Source organism: Macrobrachium nipponense, chromosome 12 (genome assembly GCF_015104395.2).
Source record: "Macrobrachium nipponense isolate FS-2020 chromosome 12, ASM1510439v2, whole genome shotgun sequence".
Classification (NCBI taxonomy): Eukaryota; Metazoa; Arthropoda; class Malacostraca; order Decapoda; family Palaemonidae; genus Macrobrachium; species Macrobrachium nipponense.
In genome coordinates this window covers 31525825-31545044 of record NC_087205.1, presented here as the reverse complement: position 1 = coordinate 31545044, position 19220 = coordinate 31525825, and the positions used below count along the sequence as shown (strand labels likewise).

The window sequence follows — 19220 nt, the reverse complement described above, 5'->3', positions numbered from 1 at the left end:
TCATATAAATAACGATGTGCCAAAATTTCAACCTTCGGTCAAATTTGACTACCGAAATGGTCGAAAAACGCAATTGTAAGCTAAAACTCTTATATTCTAGTAATATTCAATCATTTACCTTCATTTTGCAACAAATTGGAAGTCTCTAGCACAATATTTAATTTCGATTTATGGTGAATTTATAAAAAAAAAAATTTCCTTACGTCCGCGCGGTAACACTTCCGAAAAAAATCAGCAATTTTTTCGTCCGATTGTCGTAATGTTTGCACCATTTTAAATTAGCCGTTACATAAAGTTTTATATATGAAAATGTGCGCAATTTCATGTAAAATACAACAAATAATAATTGAAGGTTGTAGCTTTTCTCATTTTCGAAATATTTGCATATAAATCACGATACATAGAAAAAAAACCACGTTCGGTCAACTTTGACTCTACCGAAATGGTCGAAAAACGCATTGTAAGCTAAAACTCTTACAGTCTAGTACTATTCAGTCATTTATCTTCATTTTGAAACAAATTCGAAGAGTCTAGCACAATATTTAGATTTATGGTGAATTTAAAAAAAAAAAAACTTTGGAATACAATTATATATGAAATTTAGTTTTCGCGCTATCATATATCGCATTATTTATATATGATAATGATATTTTTTTTCATTTCTGATGGCTACATACTAAACTTCAGGCAATGACAAAAAAAGGAGCCAAAAATGAACTCTTAATCTTGAAAACTGAGTGCGCTGTGATTTTTTGGAAAAAAATATTTTTTCCGCTTCAGCGCTCACTCCGAGACCCCCTCGGCATATGGGAGACGATTTTTTATTATACCCCTTCGGCAAATTAAAGGTTAATATAGCTTGCAAAGAGATGGTGTAAACAAGTACCTCTACAAATCTGACAATTACCTTATGGAATACATTGTAAAAATAATACATACCTGTAATGGCATCCCTTCAAGAAATTCAAATTTCCCCAACTTCAGAATTTCACATTTGCAACAGCAGGCAGAATAGTCATGTAAATCTCTATTCCCCGCAAGAAGATGTTCTCGTTCAGATATTCGTTGTGATCGTGGAGAAGAATTGGTGTTTTGTTCATGGGGGAAAATCCGAGGGCTGGGATATTAAGCTATGGATAAGAAAAGAAACATCATCAATTACCATGCCATGCAATAATTTTACACAATGATAAATTGATAAAAGGACAGTATTTAATTACTATTACCCTCCTCAGGTACAGCTCGGACACTATTCCGCCTCAGGTAGAGGTGGGTCTGACAGACCCAATAAATAAAAAATACTGAAAATAGCTTTGGTGACTTATATTTTCCTAATGCTATACATGAAAGGGAACAAAAACAATATTTCTTCTTTCCAAACTTGCAAAAGAACTTAGTTTTTTCCTACTTTAATATTTTAAACATATTTTTTGATAGTGTAGTTGCTGTCTCATCTTCATGGATTACCCTTTCCATGGGTAATGTCAAAGGATTCTCTTCAAGCTGATCTTGTGGCTGGGTATTGTGTCGTAATGATAAACATTATAACATGTGATAGAGTATAAATGGACTTGGGATAAGGGCAATTTCTCTTATCCTCAGCTATATCAAAACTGGCAAGAAGTGGTTTTGCGCAAATGCACTGTCATATTGTTTACACAGAACCAAAATCTGACGAAGCCGCCATTCCTTTTCTAGTTGGAAAATAATCCAGAGCTCCAAAGATTTCACTCTGAATTCACAACAGAGGATCACGGAAACATCTACGTTGAAAACTAAGTGCATAATTTTAAGTTCCAATTTCAAAATTTTTTAGTTTAGCTGTGGAATAATTTTTCAATTGTGTGTGAAAAGCCATACAGTGCCCTGGCCCCCTTTTTATATGTTTCACATTTCCATGGTCCAATTTGTTGTGGATTTTTGTGGAACACATTATCCACTTTTCCACTGGGAACTTTCACTAATTTGCAGATTTTTCTCTGGGCAGTACCTCTAAAATTATCATTAATTTGCTTTTTTTCATACAGCAACACTGTATTCAGTAATTACTGTATTTTTCCATTGAAATATACTCATTACGCATTTTTTCATCAAAATATATGAGAGAAAGAGAGAAGGAGAGAGAGAGAGAGAGCGAGAGAGAGAGAGATAGAGAGAGAGAGAGAGAGAGAGAGAACTGTGGTTTTTATATCCAGGTCTAAGCACAATATAAATGGATTACGTTAAGTGAAATAATTCCTGAAAAGACTGTTTTTTACATCAGTTTTCTAAGCACAGTATAAATGGGATCATCTGTAAGTGAAATAATTTTTCATTGATATTTTGCTGTTTTTTCATATATATATATATATATATATATATATATATATATATATGAATATGTATATATACATATATACACATACACAAATATATATATTATATATATATATATATAATATATATATATATATATATATATAATACTATATATATATATATATATATAGATTATATAATAAATAAATTATATATATACATACATATAATAATATATAATAATTAATATATATTTATATATATATATATATATATATATATATATGATATATATAAACATATAAACATATATTACATAGTATACAGGAATAATATATATATATATATATATAATATACATATATATATATATATCATATATATATATATATATATATATAAAATACCTATACCATATATATTATATCTATATATATGTATATATCTAATAAATATATATATTATAATTTTTATTAATTTATATAGATACCTATATATATGATATATAAACATATATATATATATATATATATATATATAAGTATATATATCTAATAAATATTTATATATATTATATATATATATATATATATATATATATATATATAGATATATATATATATATAAAACAAATAAATATATTAATATTATATATATATGTATATATATATATATATACTAATATATTATATATATAATATATTATATAATATATATATATATATAAATAATTATATATATATATATATATACACCATAAGGGCCAGAGCTGGACTGGAGCTCAAAGAAGATATATCCCGAAGGAAGTAGTAGGGAAAAGCATCCTCATCTTTTCAAGTTTATTTTAATGCCGACATTTTTCTATCTTGGGCCAACTGCGGAACAACAACAACCTGACAATTTTAGAATCTATAATTATCAAAAAGACTGTACCGTCGTTAAATACCCAAACGTCCTCTGTAAAATTGTTCATAGCCTAGTTTGGGCAGCTGGTTTGCCTCACTGTATTTTTACCTATATTGTGTTAGTCTTACTCTTTCTTTTGTATAGGTAGGTGTTTCTGAAATTTTAGTGAAGTCCTGTACTTTTAATTTGTCTGACTTTGGAGGTGCTGTTGAATTTTAACTTTTAACTTTTTACTTTATTGAGAGCTGTTGCCATGACATTTTTAATATAAATTAAATTAAATTAATTATTAATGTTCGTAAACTTATATATATTTTTAGCCTTGAAAATGCGACTGGAATTTCGTCGCGAAACGTTGGCATTAAAATAAACTGTTGAAAGATGAGGATGCCTTTCCCTACTACTTCCTTCGGATATATATATATAGTATTATATATATTTATATAGTCTACTTATTAAATTATATATAAATATTAATATATAGATATATATATATTATATATATATATATATAGATATCATATACATATACATATAGTATATTAATAGATATATATATATATATACTATATATATGATACTATAATTATATATAACATTTAACAGATATAGATATATATATAATTAATTGTATATATATATATATATAATATATATCTAGATATAATATATATATATATCGATTATATATATATCTACATATTATAATTATATATACTACAGATACAGACATATAGAGATAGAGAGTATATATCTATAGAAATATATAATATATATATATAGATACATAGATATATATATTATATATATAATATGATATATAATATATATAATATATATAATATTACATATAAATATATATTACTACATATATATATATAGATATATATATATATATATATATATATATATATATATATATATATATATATATATATACTCTATATATTAATTAATATATATATATATATATATATATATATATATATATATATATATATATATATATATATATATATATATATATATATATGTATGAATGTATATATATATATATATATATATATATATATATATATATATATATATAAAGATATATATATATATATATATGTATATATGTGAATAACTTGATCACGAAGTATATAAAACGTGATGCTATGCATAAATAAAGGTTTTTTGCCATGAAGGAAAAAAATGGAAAAAGCGAGATAGCCGAGGTACTTTCGTGGTCCTTTCTTTTGGACCCTTTGCTGAAGGCCTAAACTGATTTTACAGAGGACAACATAGTCAAAAGAAGGCTTAATATCCAAACTGACACTACAAGATTAGCAATAAGGGCGATTTCACTCTACAGAAAGGAGGAATCACCTGAGGGTAGCCACACCTTGAAGGATACACGCAGTAAACAAGTTATTCTTCCAGAAAACCATACATTATGAAAAAACACGGAAGCATATACAATTTAATATCATGTATTTACACAAATTTTCCAAAAAATTATTATTAATGAAAAGACAACAGAAAATATAAATATATATATCGAGCTAGAGAAAGAGAGAAAGAGAGAATATCGAACCAGAGAGAGAGAGAGAGAGAGAGAGAGAGAGAGAGAGAGAGAGAGAGAAATAATAACTATATACATGTGGGACTAATTTATTAGTTGTCAAGTTATTTTAATTTCTTTCATAAACATCTTACAAAATATGGGTCCAAAATGGTACATACCAAGACTAAGATTTAGGTTGTTTTTATTAGTGATTTGTATAATTGCCGATTCCAGTTAATTTCCTGAAAACATAATCATTAGATCTAGCAATTACCGAGGTATCACCCGAATTAATACAATGAGATTTTTCACTCAGATGGATAAACAGTGCATTTGAAGTCTGGGCTGTTCTAACTGAATACATATGCTGCTTAATACGTATTAAGCAGCATATGTATTCAGTTAGAACAGCCCAGACTTCAAATGCACTGTTCATCCATCTGAGTGAAAAATCTCATTGTATTAATTGGGGTGATACCTCGGTAATTGCTAGATCTAATGAATATGTTTCAGGAAATTTACTGGAATCGGCAATTATACAAATCACTAATAAAAACAACCTAAATCTTAGTCTGGGAATGTAACCAATTTGGACCCATATATTTGTAAGATGTTTTTTTTTTATGAAAGGACCTTAAAATAAATGAACAACTAATAAATTAAGTCCCACATGTATATAGTTTATTATTTCTCTCTCTCTCTCATCTCTCTCTCTCTCTCTCTCTCTCTCTCTCTCTCTCTCTCTCTCTCTCTCTCTCTCTCTCTGGTTCGATATTCTCTCTCTCTCTTTCTCTTGCTCGATATATATATTTATATTTTCTTTTGTCTTTTCATTAATAATAATTTATTTTGGGAAAATTTGTGTAAAATACATGATATTAAATTGTATATGGTTCCGTGTTTTTTCATAATGTACTGTTTTCTGTACATTCTGCGTGTATCCTTCAAGGTGTGGCTAACCTCAGGCGGTTCCTGCTTTCTGCAGAGTGAAAGCGCCCTTATTGCTAATCTTGTAGTGTCAGTTTGGATATTAAGCCTTCTATTGACTATGTTGTCCTCTGTAAAATCAGTTTGCCTTCAGTAAAGGGTCCTAACATGACCGAAAGTACTCGGCTATCTCGCTTTTTCATTTTTTCCTTCGTGGCCTAAAAACCTTTATATATATATATATATATATATATATATATATATATAGATATATATAGATATGGATATAGTATATATGATAGTATATATATTAGATATAATATATATATATATATATATATATATATATATATATATATATATATATATATATATATATATATATATATATATATATATATATATATATATATATATATATATATATATATATATATATATAATATATATATATATATATATATATATATATATATATATATATATATATATATATAATGATCTATATATAATAATAAGATATATATATATAATGTATATATATATACAGTAGTGCCTCAGCAGGTTAAAAAATTAACCCTTTAACGCCGATTGGGCATATTAAACGTCGATGAAAATTGTCTGTCGAGTGCCGACCCGACGTATGAAAAGTCGACGAAAAAATTTTTTTTTTTAAATTCGCGGAAAAATAGTTATAGGCCTACTAGGCAAAAATTTTTTAATCATGCGCCTTGGGGGATGCTGGGAGTTCATGGATCAAGCTGTTGTTTTGTTTACAATCATTACCAAAGCGCGCAAGCGCGAATTTCTTTCTTGTCGCAGTAAAAAGCATCAGCGACACATCTCAGAAATTATTTCGGCACTTTGACATAATTTTTGCACCATTTTATATTAGCTGTTACATAGAGTTTTATATATGAAAATGTGCACAATTTCATGGAGAATACAACAAAAAAATACTCATGATTGTAGCTTTTACCAGTTTTGAAATATTTTCATATAAATAATGATAAGTGCCATAATTTCAACTTTCAGTCAACTTTGACTCTACCGAAATTGTTGAAAAACGCAATTGTAAGCTAAAACTTATATTCTAGTAATATTCAATCATTTACCTTCAACTTACAACAAATTGGAAGTCTCTAGCACAATATTTCGATTTATGGTGAATTTATGAATAAAAACTTTTTCCTTATATCCGCTCTGTAACTCCCGAAAAAATCAGAAATTTTTTGGTCCGATTGTCGTAATGTTTGCACCATTTTAAATTAGCCGTTACATAAAGTTTTACATAAGAAAATGTGCGCAATTTTATGTAGAATACAACTCAAAACAACCCATGGTTGTAGCTTTTTAGCAGTTTTGAAATATTTTCATATAAATAATGATAAGTGCCAAAATTTCAACTTTCGGTCAACTTTGACTCAACCGAGATGGTCGGAAAACACAATTGTAAGCTAAAACTATTCCATTATAGTAATATTTAATCATTTACCTTTATTTAGCAAAAAATTGGAAGTCTCTAGCACAATATTTCGATTTATGGTGAATTTATGATAAAAACTTTTTCCTTACGTCTGCACGGTAACTCTTCCAAAAAAATCATAAATTTTTTCGTCCAATTGTCGTAATGTTTGCACCATTTTAAATTAGCCGTTGCATAGAGTTTTATATATGAAAATGTGCGCAATTTCATGAAGAATACAACAAAAAACAACCCATGGTTGTAGCTTTTATCAGTTTTGAAATATTTTTATATAAATCACGATAAATAGAAAGAATTCCACCTTCACCTTCGTCAACTTGACTCGACCAAAATGGTCGAAAACCGCAATTGTAAGCTAAAACTCTTACATTCTAGTAATACTCAATCATTTACCTTTGTATTATTCTCTTCTCATCAGGGCTGATATTTGCTAATAGCTGGCAGATGTTCATGTATTGGTTAAAAAATGTTTTTTAAAAAATACTTATTTATTGATGTGATAACAAAAGTGGCGTATGGTCACCGTAGGGTTAACAAATCCTAGTCTGGACGTTGTCTAAGGGCGTAACGGAATTCCAACATTTCCAACCGTATCATCGGTTCATTTTCAAGGAAGGGTGAGCGTGAACTGATTGGAATTTGGACGTTTGGTGGTATTTAATCCTCTGTTCAGCCAATGAAAACTCAACGCCCACCAGACAGAGCCCCTGGGACACAATAAATACCGCCGAACGACTAAATTCCAATCAGTTCACGTTCACCCTTCCTTGAAAATGAACCGATGATACGGTTGGGAACACTGGAATTCCATTACGCCCTTAGACAATGTCCAGACCAAGATTTGTTAACCTACGGCGACCATACGCCACTTTTGTTATCATATCAATAAATTAGTATTTTTTTTTTAAACATTTCTTTAACCAAGACATGAACATCGGCCAGCTATTAGGAAATATCAGCCCTGATGAGAAGAGAATAATACGAAGAATTGAAAATAATATTAATATAACTGTAATTACAAAATTCACATTGCGTGATAGTATTTTAAAGAAATACATATCCATTTCACTCTTTTAATTAAGGATAACTCCTCTCTCTCTCTCTCTCTCTCTCTCTCTCGCCTCTCCTTCTTCTCTCTCTCTCTCTCTCTCTCTCTCTCTCTCTCTCTCTACAGAGATCCGAAAAATATCTTTTTTTTTTTACAGAGATGAAAAATTTTTTTATCTACAGTATGTAAAATGTTTATTGATATTTTTCTCGTTGTTAATAATAATAATAATAATAATAATAATAATAATAATAATAATAATAATAATAAAACTGTAATTACAAAATTCGTATGTGGTTGTATTTTAAAGAGATAAAAATTACCTTTCCATTTCACTTGTAAGGATAACTCCTCTCTCTTACTGAGATGAGAGAATTTTTATGGTAGATGCATATGTTTATTAACCCTCTTACGCCGACTGGACGTATTTTACGTCGACATTTTTTGTCTCTCGGGTGCCGACTGGACGTATTTTCATCGACTTACAAAAGTTTTTTTTTGTTTTTTTTTAAATTCGCGGAAAACTACTTTTTAGGCCTACCAGCCTAAACTTTTGAATCAGCGCCTTGGGGGATGCTGGGAGTTCACGGATCAAGGTGTTTGTTTTTGTTTACAATCGTTACGCAGGCGCGCAAGCGCGAATTTCTTTCTTGCCGCACTAAAAAGTATCTGTGACGCATCTCGGAAATTATTTCGTCACTTTGACATAATTTTTGTACCATTGTAAATTAGCCATTACATGATGTATTATATATGAAAATGTGCGTATTTTTATGTAGAATACAACAATAAAATACTCATGATTGTAGCTTTTATCAGTTTTGAGATATTTTTATATAAATAACGATAATTGCCAAAATTTTAACCTTCTGTAAACTTTGACTCTACCGAAATGGTCAAAAAACACAATTGTAACGCAATAAAAAAAAACTCTTATATTTTAGTAATATTCAATCATTTACCTTAATTTTGCAACTAATTGGAAGTCTCTAGCACAATATTTCGATTTATGGTGAATTTATGAAAAAACAAAAAACTTTTACGTCCGCACGGGAACTCTTCCGAAAAAAATCATACATGCGATTGTGGTAATGTTTGCACCATTTTAAAATAGCCATTATATAAAGTTTTATATATGGAAATGTGCGCAATTTCATGCACACTACAACTAAAAACAACCCATGGTTGTAGCTTTTATCAGTTTTGAGATATTTTCATATAAATAGAACGATAATTTGCCAAAAATTTCAACCTTGTTTGGTCAACTTTGACTCTACCGAAATGGTCGAAAAACGCAATTGTAAGCTAAAAACGCTTATTATTTCTAGTAATATTCAAACATTTACCTTAATTTTGCATCAAATTGGAAGTCTCTAGCACAACATTTCGATTTATGGTGAATTTATGAAAAAAATAACATTTTCTTTATGTCCGCGCGGTAACTCTTCCGAAAAAATCATACGTGCGATTGTGGTAATGTTTGCACTATTTTAAATTAGCCGTTACATAAAGTTTTATATGAAAATGTGCGCAATTTCATGTAGAATAACAACAAAAAATAATTGAAGGTTGTTACTTTTTCTCATTTTTGAAGTATTTGCATATAAATCACGATAAATAGAAAAAAAACCACGTTTGGTCAACTTTGACTCTACCGAAATGGTCAAAAAACGCAATTGTAAGCTAAAACTCTTACAGTCCTAGTAATATTCAGTCATTTATCTTCATCTTGAAACAAATTCGAAGTCTCTAGCAAAATATTTAGATTATGGTGAATTTAAAAAAAAATCTTTCCTTCCCTCAGCGCGCGGGATCTCCGCCACAAATCTCCGAAATGCGTACGTACCATTTTCTCGGAATATTTGCTCCGTTTCATATTAGGCATTTCATAGAGTTTTATATATGAAAATGTGCAAAATTTCATGTAGAATGAAACGAAAAATATTTGAAGGTTGTAGCTTTCTTATTTCCGAAATAATTGCATATAAAAAATATATATATAAAAATATTCAACATTCGGTCAACTTTAACTCGTCAGATATGGTCGAAAACTGCAATTGTAAGCTAATACTCTTACAGTATAGTAATATTCAATCATTTGTCTTCATTTTGAAAGAAATTGGAAGTCTCTAGGACAATATTTAGATTTATGGTGAATTTTTGAAAAAAAAAATATTTGATTACGTCCGCACGTTACGAATTCATGCATTGATTTTGAGATAATATTTTCTCTGTGTTGCTTTTATCGTTTTACAATGTGTTTTATATACCAAAATGATCGCAATTTAGTGTACATTACAACGAAAAAAAAGTAACTTGTTACCTTTAACCGTTTTGCGCACAGCGCGATTTGATACAATTATATATGAAATTTCGTTTTTGCGCTATCATATATCGCATTATTATATATGATAATGAAAATAATTTTTTTAAATTTTTTTCATTTCTGATGGTTGATACTAAACTTCAGCCAATGACAAAAAAGGAGCCAAAAATGAACTCTTAATCTTGAAAACTAAGCGCGCTGTGATTTTTTTGAAAAAAAATATTTTTTTCCGCTTCCGCTCTCACTCTGAAACACCTCCGGCACACGGGAGACAATTTTTTTTTACTGCTTCAGCGTAAGAGGGTTAATATTATCAAATAATAATAATAATAATAATAATAATAATAATAATAATAATAACTAATTTAAAATAAGAATTCTTCCCTTCGTCTTTTCTGCATCAGTTTCCCTACATTCTCATAACTCCAGTGACGCTCAGAGCTGGAAGCTGTCAAACATGTCAAGTAACAGTGCTATGCATGGTCAACAAATTTAATGGTTTTTATGCCATCTCTCTCTCTCTCTCTCTCTCTCTCTCTCTCTCTCTCTCTCTCTCTCTCTCTCTTACTGAGATGAGATCATTTTTATGGTACATGTATGTAATAAGTTTATTATTAATATTTTCCAATAATAATACTTATGTATAATAATAATAATACTATAACTGTAATTACAAAATTCATATGTGAGTATCTTAAATACAATCTTTCCATTTAACTTTTTTAATACTTTAAAGACAACTCTCTCTCTCTCTCTCTCTCTCTCTCTCTCTCTCTCTCTCTCTTGGCTGCAAGTGTTAGAAGTACGTATGTATGTACCTATTATACCTTTAATGGTACTAATGTTTAGGATTACTTTGAAATTATATTAATACGATCTCTAAAATTAATATATTAATATGATAATAATTTAAGGTAAATTTGATGTGGATGTTACATAAGGTATACAACTGGTGTTTCTATTTCTCTCTCTCTCTCTCTCTCTCTCTCAGCAAAGAATTGATAGGAGTTATTCTCCTCTCTCTCTCTCTCTCTCTCTCTCGTCTCTCTCTTCTCTCCTCTCCTCTCTCTCTCTCTCTCTCTCTCTCTGTGTGTTATTGGCTTGTTTATATATTTCTTATGGTAAAATATTTAAGATGACTTTGAAATGATATTATTAATACCAATTCAATGGTATATTTGATATAGGATGATACTTTTAATGTATACATTTGGCATTTGAACTTTGAAGATAGGCAGATATAGGCATTTTTAGAAGGGAGTTCTAACTATTCACCGTTTGAGCTATTCGCGAGGGTGCCTGATACACATCCCCCGCGAATACAGGGGAACACTGTACGTACATATGTAGTAAAATGTGGAACCTTACCTTTGGAGTGAAGCGATGTCCGAAAGTGGTGACAGAGGAGGAGGACAAATGGCAGAAAACATGAACACTTAACTTTACAAAACATTTAAAAAATGGCAGAAAACATTTACACTAAACTTTATGAAACACATTAACAAATGGCAGAAAACATTAACACTTCTTGTTTATCTCCATCTTCGTCTCCATAGAAAGCATCCTCTTCTTTCTTGGGACCCATGGCTAATTGGAAGACTTGCTTGAAGAAGGCCCTGGTTGGCACTCCTCTGCTGTCGGCAGCACTTTTCATTGTGGTCCACTCAGCCACAGTGTCTGCATGTGGTCTTGTCGGAAGGGCACTTTGGGGTCCTGCGCCACTGTCCCTTGCAGCCACAGTTTTCCACATACACCGTCGTGGCTGGGGGGACTTTTCTAACGAAGCTGTGCTTCCTTGTGCAGGAAGGGCATTAAGTGTCCTTGATAGGGGTTCAGTGCAAGCTAGCACCCCTGTTGCCATGTCCTTTGGTTTTTTATAAGTGGAGATGGCACACAATTTGGAAGGAGAGGAATGTATGGCGGTGGTGGCTGTCTGTGTGGCCTCAGGAGCAACATTCATTGACCATGGTGGCCATTGAAACTGCAGCATTAAGGGCAATTAGTTTCTGAATGAGCTCCTCATACCTGACTCCCAGGATGATGATCACCTTTAGTGGAGTCCTTTCGCATGCAGCAGAATGGCCAGGACAGATGTTGATTTCCTCTGCTACATGCTTCAGTCGGACTTAGAAATCGCCAAAGCTTTCCCCTTCCCTCTTTTGCAGGAAAGCCGGTCCCTGCATCATAGAGCTTCATTCTGCAGGTTCTTGATGTGTTCCTGGAGAATATTCAAGACCTCGTCCACACCGCAATCCATGTCTGGTGGTACGCTGAGTGTATGCTTGAGTAGTCTTTGGGTCTCCAGGCTGAGGCACATGTGAAGTTGTATCAACTGCTTCCTGGTAGGCAATGTCCCTAGGTCCATCATCATGCTGTAGTCATCTCAGCGTCTACGGCATTACCTGAACACTTGGTATGTGGCATCAGGTCATAAGGACGGTGGGGTCTAGGTGATGGCCTTCTGTGGGGGAGTGGTAGCTGGGTGGGCAATGGAACTGAGGATTGTGTGGGAAGTTGTTCCGCAGCCGGTGTTGCTTGTTGCTGGGCATCGGCCTGTCATGATTCCTCCAGGTATTTGATGAGGAGTCTTAATTCTGCATTTGGAGCTGTGGGGGGTGGTATTGGGGTATATCAAGTATGGTAAGAGCAAAACCTGAATGGACTGGATGTGAAGGCAACTGGTGGTCCCCAGGCTCATCTTGATGTGAGGCAGAAGCCATTATGAACTGTTTTCTGCAGTGTCATCCACAGTTTAAATGAATAGGAGAAAAGATGAGGGAAATTTCTACAGTTCTTATTATAAAGTTACGGTAAATAATTCAACTGTGCGGCGAACACTGGCAGGCAGGGGAGAGCGGGTCTGAGAAGGCTCCTGGGGGTGGTTGGTCGGAAGGGTGCGAAAACTTAGCCGTTGAGTAATGAGTCGGCAGTGTATGTCAACTGATGAACGGGGTCAGACGTGCCTCAGGCTTCACAACTGGGTGGGGTAATGGGGGGCCGACTGTGTAGCTAGGGAGGGGCACAAGAGGAATACAACCCACTGAAATCAACATACTAACATTACACTGGACTGCCATTGCACAAACATTGCATGAACATAGCGCAAACACCGCACCATCACTGTAAGATCCACAGGCGATCAAAGGGTAATGGTGGCTGGATTTGAATGCTGGATTCTGGTGTTCCCTGAAAATGCTGGATGGTTTTGTCACTGCGCCATGGTGATAAGTGGTGAGGTCTTGCAGGAGAAGACAGAAGGTTGTAGGGATGGAAAGATAAAATCGCGATTCACTAGCAGCAATTAAATACAGGGAGGCTCTGCAAGAGAGACAACTGGCACCAAGAGAAGTTAGAGTACTCATGCGCATACATTTGCAACAGACAATACTTATGAAATACATAAAAGGCCTATGCATACAGTAACATTTACAATAATCCACAGAGAGCATACGTTCATGTGGGCAGGACTCCCACCACCTTTATGGCAGTTAAACTACCTATCTACCTTGTTCACAAAGTCTAGTGGTTGTTTTCCTGCTTTGCCGAAAGTAATTCCTAATACGTATAACAACTAAGAGTTTGCATGTCATGTAGGAACAAATATGGCTTCATCTTGATTCAGCATAAATAAAATACCTTGTGAAGAATTATTTTTGCGCAGCTTCACCAGGCAGCAGGAATAAGAAAAACCAAAACTGTACAAGTGATAAGACTGAGAGCAATTCTATCAAATATGATGACCCACTAAATTCAAAATAAAATAAAATTACCATGCAAAAACTTACTTCTCTTAAATAGTACGCATCTGTTCCAGCAGGAAATATTTCTTTTATAAGCTGAATATTTCTGAAAAGGAATGCACATAAAAATGTCAGTTGATTAGCTAAATTTCTATACAAAAAGAGTTCATGCAAATGTTTAACTTACTTCTCTTAAAAATCGACTATCAGTCCCTGCAGGAAATATCTCCTTTTCAAGTTGTATGCCCCTGAATAAGAAGGAAAAGAATTAGAGATTAACAGGCAGTATAGCTTTTAGAATTTCAAGAAAATTACAGCTAAATTACAAAGATGTGCTAAAAGGCCATTGATTCCTGTACACTCTCTTTCAGAATGAAAAAAACTGCATCAACTGCCACCTATTACAGAATTGTTACAACCATATATTATTAAACATTTGCTTCCAAGAATCTTGAAGATATCCTTCAGTCATTCAAAACACTTAGAAGCTGAATCCTATGAGAGCAACATTGCAGCACCCTTACTTGATGGAGGCCCACAAATACATATGAAGGCAGCTGAGGCCTCATACAGTGAATGCATCTAAGTTCTATTCTGTAAAATTGGTGCGACTGGACACCATTGTACAAAGTAAAGGCATAAAAGATCAATGGGGCTGAAATGAACATATTTAACCTGTTTATTGCAAAGCATTAAGATTTTAAAAAGCAAAATGCACGGCTTACTGTGAAAGAGAATACGTATGTAGTACCATGCCGTATGGACACCTTATGTGATGGAAAACATGAGCACTAAGTAATAGCAAAACCTGGATACAATCATTTGCATATAACATCTAAAGTATATAACAAAATCAAAATTGTTTTTACTGCTGCATCTTATCCCACATACTGTTTGATGTTCTGCAACTGACGTACGGAAATTAGCAATGGTACATCTTAAAGGGTACATAGGCAATACAACACAAAAACACCTACCAGTTACTCACAACCGATCTGGCATACCCACAAGCTGCAATCAGAACACATTAGCAGCAAAATATTCTAACCAGAATGAGCATCTTTTGAGGAAAAAAATTAAGCAAATAACAAAACTGATTAGTAGACATTATGGACAAACTAGGAAACTTCATGCTGAAATAAGAAATGAGGGCTTGTTCGTCCCCCCCCCCCCCCACCATTGGTACCTTACCAGGTGGAAGTGGTCCCTTGTAGAAAAGCTTGATGGGCTCTGCAACGTCGGGGCGGGGTTCCTGGTGGTACCAGGCATCCATACTTTTCCTATTACCACCAGGAACCCTGCCCCGACGTTGCAGAGCCCATCAAGCTTTTCTACAAGGGGCACTTCCACCGGAGGTACAAGGAGACGAACAAGCCCTTAAAAAGATCATCGAGGAAAACGTCAGCCCCGCCGACCCAGACAGAAAATATTAAAATAATTATATATTATAAAACGAAGAAGACGAGCAGCTTGGTGATGAGAAACAACCCTTCGGCGGGCCCTGCAGGATCCCTTGAAGAAGACGAGTGTGGTCTACCGTTACACATCCCCCGTCCGAGGATGCCTCGGCAAATACGTCGGTTATGACCTCCATGCGTTTCTCCAAGCGAATCTCCTGCCACGCCCAAGAAGGAGCCATATTCACCACGCCAGGACTGCTCATAACAAACGGATCAAAAAGAAATGATATTATCCCTAATATCAAATAATAATAGATCGAACAGATCTCTGACGTCTGCGCTCCTAGAAGCCCTTCATATAGGTAAGGAGAAACCAAACTTAAATATAACTCAGAAACGTTTCTCCTTCCCACCGCCGCCCGGAGAGCAGCGAGCGACCCCCCGAACGATGCCAGATAATCAGGAGCCCCTCAGGATGATACGATTCCTGCTACAGACGGAATTCCTGACGTTCATCCCAGGCACACCACTGTGGCGCTCGCACAAGAGAATCCCTGGAGACCTTTTCGAGGCAGATCCACGGCTTCGCCCAAGACGGCCCGACCAATGAGAATGCAACTCTAGGTCCATGCCGCTATAAATACCGTTCCGCAAACTTTCTTGCTACAGTCTCTTCAACCGACTGGTCCGAAGATGACCTACGAGAATGGTCGAAACGTCCAACATAATACCAGCTATACCAGCACCAACACCAGCCCTTAATCCAAAGACGACCCTGGTCCGAACTGAACTACGCTTACGGAATAACCTACCGGCACTGACTACGACCCCTGCTTGACCTGGACCAGATATCCTGTTCTAATAAAAGATTCCTTCAGCATTTACAATTTTTGAAAATTCCCAATATGAATATTGGCCAGTTACTCAGAAACATCGCTGAGCCTGAGAAGCGAATTGTAAGGAAAATAGAAAAAACAATAAATAAAATCAACTCGCTTAATTCTGCCATCCTTTTGAACAGTATTTGCCTAAAAGAGGGTCTTCTATCAAAATAAATAATAATAATAATAATAATAATAATAATAATAATAATAATAATAACAATAATAATAATATAACTGTAATGACAAAATACATATGTGATAGTATTATAAACAAATTCAATCTTTCCATTTCACTCTTTTAAATAAGGATAACTCGCTCTCTCTCTTGCCCCACAAATATGCATGTCATAGTGGTAACACTCCCTCTGCTTTGGCTGGAAGTGTTAGAAGTGTATGCATAGAGCTTTAAGGGTACTACTACATTTTATTTTAAAATAACTTACAGTACCAATTTTCAAATAATATTAAGTTTAATGAGAATGACAATAATAATAATTTCAGCTAATTCTCTAGGTTCAATGCATTATTGGCTTATGACAATTCAGTACAAAGAGAAATTGAATAACTAGTGTATGCGATGATGATACCATAGAAAGGCAGTCTCCGGTTATCGGCAGACTCGGTTATTGGCAATCCGGTTTTATGGGGCTTGTCCAGTGCCATAAAACTGGCAATTTATGGCGCTATAACGGGACGAGTTCCAGTTATCAGCGCCAAAAGGGTTCTTATGGCACGCCACCAATAACCAGTTATCCATGAGAGGCATTATGTCACCATAAATCACCGAGTTTCAGTTAGTGGCGGTTCTTACTTATAGGCACACCCCCGGAAAACCGATAACCGGGGACTGCCTGTGATTGTATACATACGAATACAGTAGCTTAGCCTACAGTATACTCTATACTACATATACTGTATGTAAACCGTATATGCCACCTTATAAGACGACCCGCACCATAATGACCCCACCCCAAATTTTTCATTTAAAAATGTAGGTTTAGAAGTATGTTTGCCGTATAAAACAATCCCCAATTTATTAAACTAAATAACAATATCAGCTGATTTTAGTTGGTACATAAAATTAATAAATTATTGGAATTATCATGCTGAAAATGTGTCAAGTCAGTATCTTCAAGATTTTAAATGTTCGGCAAAACTCATCATTACAAAAAAGTACTTGTTTTGTATTTCCCTTAGGATAAAATGTAAGCATCATGGACAAATGCGCAGTTCAACACCTGTGACGTTACTATTGGCGGAGTAATACACGTTGGAAGTAGATCCGCATGAATGTATTCCTTTATAATTGGAAAGGACTCCATATTAAGGGTAACTGGGGAGCTATCGATATCACAAAACCATTTATTTGTATTTTAAAATACTACCAAGGAAATCTGGCCTTTAGCAAACAACGTGGCTTGTAAGTCAAGCATGACTGGAACTACAAGAAAAAGGTTATGAGATGAAATGGAATATGAAATTAAGCTTTTTAGCCAAGCACTCGGAATCTGATGAATTATTCAGCGCTAGAAACAATTATTTTTCATAAATATAAAGTTAAGTCAACCTCGATTTACCCTATCGGTAACTTCAAATTGTCTATCAATGTTAAAAGGCCATTGTGTAATAAGTATCGGTGGAGTAATACCCATTGAAAGTAGATCCACTGATTGTATTCCTTCAAAATTGTGAGGTCATTATAAAAAATACTGGTACAGTTAAACCCTTAAACGCCCAACATGGACGTATTATATGTCGACTAAAATTGTCTGTCGGGTGCTTAATTGACGTACGATGCATCGACTACAAAAAGTTTTAAATATTCGCGGAAAAATAGTTATAGGCCTAGTTTGCAAAAAAATTTTAAATCACGCGCCTTGATGGATGCTGGGAGTTCATGGATCAAGCTGTTATTTTGTTTACAAGCATTACCCAGGCACGCATGCATGAATTTCTTTCTTCTCGCACTAAAAAGCATCAGCGAACACATCTCAGAAATTCTTTCGTCACTTTGTCGTAATTTTTTGCACCGTTTTATATTAGCCGTTACATAGAGTTTTATATGAAAATGTGTACAATTTCATGTAGAATACAACAAAAAAACAACCCATAGTTGCAGCTTTTATCAGTTTTGAAATATTTTCATATAAATCACAATAAGTGCCATAATTTCAACCTTTGGTCAACTTTGACTCGATCGAAATGGTTGAAAAATGCAATTGTAAGCTAAAACTCTTACATTCTAGTAATATTAGTCATTTACCTTCATTTTGCAAAACTTGGGAAATTCTAGCACAACGTTTCGATTTATGGTGAATTTTTGAAAAACACTTCTTCCTTATGTCTGCACGGTAACTCTGCCGAAAAAATCAGAAATTCTTTCGTCAGTTCGTCGTACTGTTTGCACCATTGTATATTAGCCGTTACATAGTTTTATAGTATATGGAAAATGTTTGCACAATTTCATGTAGAATACGACGAAAAATAACTCATAGGTTGTAGCTTTATCAGTTTTGAAATATTTTCATATAAATAACACTAAAGTGCCAAAATTTCAACCTTCGGTCAAGTTTGACTCGACCGAAATGGTCGAAAAATGCAATGTGAGCTAAAACTCTTACATTCTAGTAATATTCAATAATTTACCTTCATTTTG

At 33.4% G+C, this 19220-nt stretch overlaps 2 long non-coding RNA genes across 3 annotated transcripts in view; one reads left to right on the top strand and one right to left on the bottom strand.

The window, feature by feature from the left end:
* The window catches only part of LOC135224459 (uncharacterized), a 43056-nt gene extending 28432 nt beyond the window's left edge, over positions 1–14624 (bottom strand). Inside the window, exons 1-2 of the long non-coding RNA XR_010316749.1 lie at positions 14468–14624; positions 940–1130 (exon numbers count right to left, since the gene is read on the bottom strand). This is a non-coding gene — a long non-coding RNA (uncharacterized LOC135224459). The remainder of the gene's footprint in view (positions 1–939; positions 1131–14467) is intronic.
* Positions 1–19220, top strand: part of LOC135224458 (uncharacterized) — a 335859-nt gene that overhangs the window by 223971 nt on the left and 92668 nt on the right. The window lies entirely within an intron of this gene.